Genomic DNA, 7,647 nt, shown 5'->3' with positions numbered 1-7,647 from the left:
ATTTAAAAAATCATTTTTATACAAAACTTGTATAGGATAGTTTCTATTAACACTTTAAAAATTCATAACAATTAAAATAGACGCTCAAAAATCATCAAACTTTCCGTAAATGCCTAAAAATAGTTCCGAATCATTTGGAAGTCAGAAATTCCCTGAAATAAGTCGGCGAGTGGCTGAGCTTCTACCGCCACGCGTGCGTGAAAATTTACAGTGGATATGTCTGAAACCGATCTACAACTTTTGTTCAGAAAATATTTTGAAATTTTTAGCCGATTAATAGTAGATTTCGAAAAACTATATAATGATCAAGCTCGATTCCGACGACCAAAACTGTATTTCCAGTGACTTTAAGGACGATCGATGCGCACCATTGTAAACTAGAAAATATTTTAAATACTTTTTATTTCAAAACCGAAGAGCACACCATTCAAGAAATAGGAGTAATATAGGCTGCAATAGCTACCTTAGAACATATTTTCTGGAAAATTTTCAGAAATATTTTTTTCATGGTTTTGAATTTTTTGAGAGGATTTCGCTTGTGATATTATTATATGAAGATTTTTGGGTAAGAAAGGAGTTTTCTATAAATTTTTCGAAATTTTTGTTGATGATTTGATATTTTTTTCTTCTATTTTGCCCATTTTATCTCACTAGTTTCTTCCTCAATTTTTTATCTCCAAACTCAGGATTTTGTACACTTTGATATGATAAAATGTGTTTTATTGTTAATAGGAGAATCCCGAAACTTTTCAATCTATTTCTATTTCATATTATTGTTAATATGTGTATTATTAACAAAGAATTTTAGATTTTCTTAACTAAAATCATGGTTGTATTATTGACCAATCTTTATTGGTCTAATTTTTTTGAATATAGAATATCAGTTTTATTTATTTATAAAATTAGGAGGAGTAATTCACAATGTCCTATATGTTTTTATTCACAAAAATTAGTGACAATATGCTAGGTCAAAATTCTAGTTGCCCTAAAAGATTCTCGATTGGTATGATCACTTTTCGGGTGTTGGATTGACATCTTCTTCTTTTCCAACAAGTGTGTGGGGGAATTTTGGGTTTTGATGTAAGTGGCATTTTTTTCTTCTTAATCGGATAGTCACTTCCACGTACCACACATTTTCCATGCTTTCTCCGGCGTCTTTTCTCACCATGGTTGGGGTTACCGCAATATCCACATTTCTTACAATAGTTGACGTTTGAGTTTTCTCGAAACTTTTTGCTTGAGGATTTATCATGTTGTTCCAGTTGAGTCTCTTTTTCATTACTTCTTTTCCGACATTTGGTTTCAATAGAATTAGGGATCCCGTAGTTTTTTTTACCTCCTCTTCTAAGTAGCACTTTGACCTTCTCCTCTACTATCAGTGCTTGGTTGACAACATAATTATAGTCTGAGTCTTTGGCAGATAAAGTTGGCCAACGAACACAAGGTTGAGGCCTTGGAAAAATTTCTTCGTCTTTCTTGCCTCATCTTCCAGGTAACGAGGAGCTCAGTGAATCAAACGGTGAAATTCTGCTTCGTATTGTGCTACAGTTAAAGAACCTTGAAGTAATTCCATAAATTCATCTTCTCATATGTTGAGTATTATCTAGATGACGTATTTTGCCTCAAAATCCCTCAGAAAGTTAGCCAATATTTTTAGAGTGTTGTTTTTCTTTTACTGGTGATCAACAACAATCCATCAGTTATGTGTTGCTCTCGAACTGATATACTGCAAAGCTCACTTTTTGTTCCTCCGAATAGTTGAAAACGGAGAAAATCTTTTCAATTTTAATTACTCATTCTTTGGATTATTGTGTGTCAGGGGTGCTGTAAAACTTGGGTGGGTGGAACCTAAGGAATCTTCCAAGAGTTTTATCGTTTGTTTTTTCAAATCTTCGAAGAACTCGATTATCTCCACCAAAGTTTCTCGCCGGTGGTTGTTGACAAAAATGCATGAACTGCTGAAATACATGAAAATGTTTCTTGGATTATGCTCTTGATGTGTGTTGGAACTTTTCAAGTTCGCAATCTTGATTTTGATGTTAACAAAACTTGTTAATTTGTGTTACTAATAATCTACCTTAGTGTGCAGAAGCTAGGATCAGTCACGAGCTGTTTACATCGCAAACTGAAGACCTAACTGATCGCACAAACTGAATCAGTCTAACTGTTACGTCAATTGAGTAGTCCAGCTGATTGTCAAGTTGATAGGTGGTTCAGCAGGAGAACCTCAGAAGCCTGGCCAGCCGAAAGAGTGTCCAACTGATGAAGAAACTCAGCTGATCAATTCAACTGAACGAGAGTGAAATCAGTTCAACTGACGAGTCAACTGATCACCAGCCCAACTGAAGATCAGTTCATCTGACCAGTCCGAAGCATCAGTCAGAATCTTTTAGTTGTAGATGAAGACAAATTCTTTCAGTGGATTCTAGCTATGCGTGAAGGTACAAAGCCATTGTCCAGTCAAATGACAATAATGGACGTTGCATCAGAGCATTAAAGACAAAACGTTTCAGAAAAAGGACAGTCGAAAAATTGAGACACAAAGTCCAAGAAAAGAATTCAAGATGCAACGGATACAATAATTGAGTCTCACTGTACGATCATTTTTCCCACCTATATAAAGAGAAGATCAGTGAAAACTCAACAACAACAATAAAAACAGAGAGAAAAAGAAAAGGCACACACATTGAAAATCAGCTTTCAGAAGCAATCAGCTCAGAGGGACACTTCAACGTGTTATCAGCTTAGTATATAAACTTATATCCCTCAGTGTGTGAGAACATCCTTGTTCAGTTCTCACACACAAACACTCTCAACCACTCAAATACCGTCTTGCATAAAGACATTAAACTTGAGTATGTAGTCTTTGACACATAGACGTTAAAGAAGTGTTGGCTGGAAAGTGCTGCCTTCAGTCGTAGTTAGGAGTTCAGTTTAGGCAGTAGTGTAAGTCCTAGCTGAGTGGGTTTGTACAAAGAGTTGTTTAAATCAAATTCTTCTAGTGGATCCTACCCGTGGTGGTAGAAAGGGTGATTAAAGAGCAGTTGAAGTCTCCGAACTTCCATAAACATATCTTGTGTATTTAACGGACTAACTTTTGTTTTCAAATTATTTTTATCAGTTAAAATATCTGTCAGTTCAGTTGTCACCATAACTGAACTGATGAATGCAAAAATTAATCTACCATTTTTTAGTTATTCAGTTTACATAAGTTAAAATGTTTTCTAATAACAGTCTACTTCACAAAAGATTACTTTGAGTTTCTTCCGCTTGATTTTAAACCAAACTCGATTTAATTCATCGGTGTTAACATTCTTAAAACACGAGCTATTGCAGCTCATTGGAGAATATAGTGTTCGAAATGTCTTCAAAGGCACTAGCACACTCGATCCTTCAATTGATATCAAAGCTAGTTGTTCTAAGAAGAGCATTTGAAGAAAATAGTGTTTTAAAATTTGTTACTTTAAAATAATGTTAAAAGCTATTTAAAAGTATTTCATAAAATTTTCAAAACTATTTGAAAATATTTATATGTCGCTCTTTAGCAAAGAGTTGAGAGGATTGGTTCGTCAACTTACGTTGTAGCCACTTCTCTAGACTATTAGCTTTGGGGTTTTAATCAGCCTGCAGCGGACTGAGAATCATCTGCTAAGATGAACAGCTAAACTGCTCGCTGAACAAGATTTCAGTTACAAGCCTACCAAGTCAGCTGTTCTTCAGACGAAACTCATCCATGTTGGGATGTTGGTCGATTTAATCACCAGCTGAATTCCACGTGAGCCTAGTCAGAGTCTGCTCGATCAGTTGAGTTAGCACAGAGGTCAAGTTCAAAAGCAGCTTAACTCGTTTCTCTAACAAATTGAATTCACAACCGATGCAGCATTTCAAGCAGTCAAGCAACCAGTTGATGGTATATCCAGTTTTGTCGCATAAACCAACTGATATCTGATGTTGTTTAAATTATGCTATTGTTGTAGCAATATTTCCTTTTCAACTGATGTATGTACTCAGACGTAAATACAAGGAAATTTACTTAATAAACATCATGTTTGTTCAGATGTGTTTCGTTGTGACTGAATGGATATTTCCATATTTCTTGTCCACATTGCTTGAATGATTATAACATTTGAATGAATGACTAGATAAATATCTTTCAAATACGGGTTTTCATTCAGTTTCTGAGGGGGAGTTTTTTCCCTCAAAACTGAAAACCGCTTTGTTTAATCAGTTTTAAAATTCAGTTGTTGAGAAGAATTTTTGTCAACTGAAAAGTGCTTTCCTAAATTTTTTTTAATTCAGTTTTGGAAGAGGAGTTTTTCTTATCCTCTATCTCTAAATGGTTTTCAAAACTTCTTTATTTCAGTTATTGAGGGGGAGCTTTTAACGATGTTTGAATGTACTAACCCTTGAACTGAATATATTGTGCTTAACTACTCAAGTTTTGTAATCATAAAAAAGGGGGAGATTGTTGGAACTTTTCAAGTTCGCAATCTTGATTTTGATGTTAACAAAACTTGTTAATTTGTGTTACTAATAATCTATCTTAGTGTGCAGAAGCTAGGATCTGTCACGAACTGTTTACATCGCAAACTGAAGACCTAACTAATCGCACAAATTGAATCAGTCTAACTGTTACGTCAATTGAGCAGTCCAGCTGATAGGTGGTTCAGCAGGAGAACCTCAGAAGTCTAGCCAGCCGAAGGAGTGTTCAACTGATGAAGAAACCAAGCTGATCAATTCAAATGAACGAGAGTGAAATCAGTTCAACTGACGAGTTAACTGATTTCACCAGCCGAACTGAGGATCAGTTCAGCTGACCAGTCCGAAGCATCAGTCAGAATCTTTCAGTTGTAGATGAAGACAAACTCTTTCAGTGGATTCCAGCTATGCGTAAAGGTACAAAGTCATTGTCCAGTCAAAGGACAATATTGGACGTTGCATCAGAGCATTAAAGACAAAACGTTTCAGAAGAAGGGCAGTCGAAAAGTCGAGACACAAAGTCCAAGAAACGAATTCAAGATGCAACGGATACAATAATTGAGTCTCACTGTACGATAAGTTTTCCCGCCTATATAAAGAGAAGATCAGTGAAGACTCAACAACAACAATAAGAAACAGAGAGAAAAGAAAGGGCACGCACATTGCAAATCAGCTTTTAGAAGCAATCAGCCCAGATGGACACTATAACGTGTTATCAGCTTAGTATAGAAGCTTATATCCCTCAGTGTCTGAGAACATCCTTGTTCAGTTCTCACACACAAACGCTCTCAACCTCTCAAATACCGTCTTGCACAAAGACGTTAACTTGTGTATGTAGTCTTTGACACATAGACGTTAAAGCAGTGTTGGCTGGAAGGTGCTGCCTTCAGTCGTAGCTAAGAGTTCAGTTTAGGCAGTAGTGTAAGTCCTAGCTGAGTGGATTTGTACAAAGAGTTGTATAAATCAAAGTCTTCTAGTGAATCCTACATGTGGTGGTAGAAGGGTTAACGTAGGAGCAGTTGAAGTATCCGAACATCCATAAACATATCTTGTGTATTTAACTGTCTAACTGTTGTTTTCAAATTGTTTTGATCAGTTAGAGTGTCCGTCAGTTCAGTTGTCACTATAACTGAACTGATGAATGCAAAAAATAATCTACCTTTTTTCAGTTATTCAGTTTACATAAGTTAAAATGTTTTCTAATAACAGTCTTCTTCACGAAGGATTACTTCGAGTTTCTTCCGCTTGGTTTTAAACCAAACTCGGTTTAATTCATCGGTGTTAACATTCTTAGAACACGAGCTATTGCAGCTCATTGGAGAATATAGTGTTTGAAATGCCTTCAAAAGAACTAGCACACTCGATCCTTCAACGTGTAATACATTGTTCCTTTGCTTGGTTTTTGCTTGCCTCCGAGCGATGGTCTTCTTCACAATTGGAAGGGTTGATTTGAGATTGACGATGTTTCATATCAGTTCCTAGCTCGTGAACTATTTCTTGACAATGTCATCCTAGGAAATAAAATTTAAATTGTTTTTATTTTACAACGAAAGTTGGTAAGAGATATAAATCAATATCAGTTTAGAAGGAATTTCGTACAATACTACCAACACTTTTTTTTTATTATCATTATTATCAAAACTTGCTGATCACGTAATCCTTAGTTTTTGGGTCAAACTAAGGCTGATATTTTATCTTATTTTATTACTCATTATCCGGAAAGTCCGCATATAACGATATATACTAGAGACTTTCACTATATGTTATAGTAATAAAAATCCCAAAAATATAAAATCTTATGGATTTGATTCTATAAACAAAATTATCATGATAAACCTTAGACGCTTTGATACCATCAGCGAGCTCTCGAATTGTAATATAATCAGTATCACTTTAATTTAAGATAACATAAACTTGTACAATCCTTCCCTTTAGAAAAGATAAAAATACGAATTCAACATAAAGCCAAAATTTTCTTTCTCTCAATTTTCATCTTATTTGAGGTCCTGAAATCCTATTTTAAAATTTATAATAAATAGAAAAAAATAGAGGTTAAGCCTTTGGGGATTTAATGAGGAAATAAACTAGGTTTATATATAGTTAAAAAATCAAACGATAATATATAAATGCGGTATTTCAATATGAAATGACATGTATCAGTAGTAACGTATAGTCACAAAATATTTTGTCAAGAGAAATGCAGTTATTGTTCAGGATTCTAAAGTGAATATCATGAGTTAAAAAAGTGGCTCTCACCAATATTCGGTGTAGTATTTTTCTCACGTACTCAAATAGGATTTATACAATCGATCATTTACGAGTCAAGATGAACTCATATTTTCGGACCGAAGTCATAAGTAGGAGAAATTTAGACTGCAAGTAACTACCATAGAACAGATTTTTTGGAAAATTTTTAGAAATTGTTCTTCATTTTTTTCTGAGAAGATTTCGTTTGTAATTGTTACACCTCCAACACAAGATGATTTCTGGATAAGAAATGAGTTTTGTATAAATTTTTCGGAATTTTTAGTGATAATTTTATTTTTTTTCCTATTTTTCTTCTATTTTGTCCCCCCTTTTTTTCCACTAGTTTCTTCCTCAATTTTTTTTCTCTCCAAGCTCATGAAACTTGTTTGCTGAAAACCTAAAATTTGACAGTTACGTTATTTATTAACAGATTTCAAGCATATTTTAGCATAATTCGACAAGTGTTGGCTTAATTGGGTGACACCTATTTATTATTAAAATTAATTAGTAATCGAAATTAATAATATAATATTTTATCATCTTTTATTTATTATTTTTGTTAACAAAATTAACCTAAATATGTATTTTGTTTGTATTTCCATACCTTTTATTGAAATACTGTTATTTCAAATAAAATTTTCTTAAATTTCCTTATTTTATTTACTCCGTATTTTTATGTAAGTTATATTATTTTAGAAGTCATTTTATATGTTTGTAGTGTTCAATATAAATTTATTTAAATTTCATTTCTAAGATAATAAAATTTATTTCATTAAAGTATTATTGTTTTCATTTCAACTCCTTTAGACATTAAGTAAATTGATGGATATGACATAGCTAGACTAAATAATTTTATTTATTTATTATTTAATTATTATTCTCATTATTACTATATTAATTAATTATATTTTGATTAAACAA

Source organism: Primulina huaijiensis, chromosome 16 (genome assembly GCF_012295235.1).
Source record: "Primulina huaijiensis isolate GDHJ02 chromosome 16, ASM1229523v2, whole genome shotgun sequence".
Classification (NCBI taxonomy): domain Eukaryota; kingdom Viridiplantae; phylum Streptophyta; class Magnoliopsida; order Lamiales; family Gesneriaceae; genus Primulina; species Primulina huaijiensis.
The sequence above is the reverse complement of the archived record's forward strand: the minus strand, read 5'-3'. Positions refer to the sequence as shown.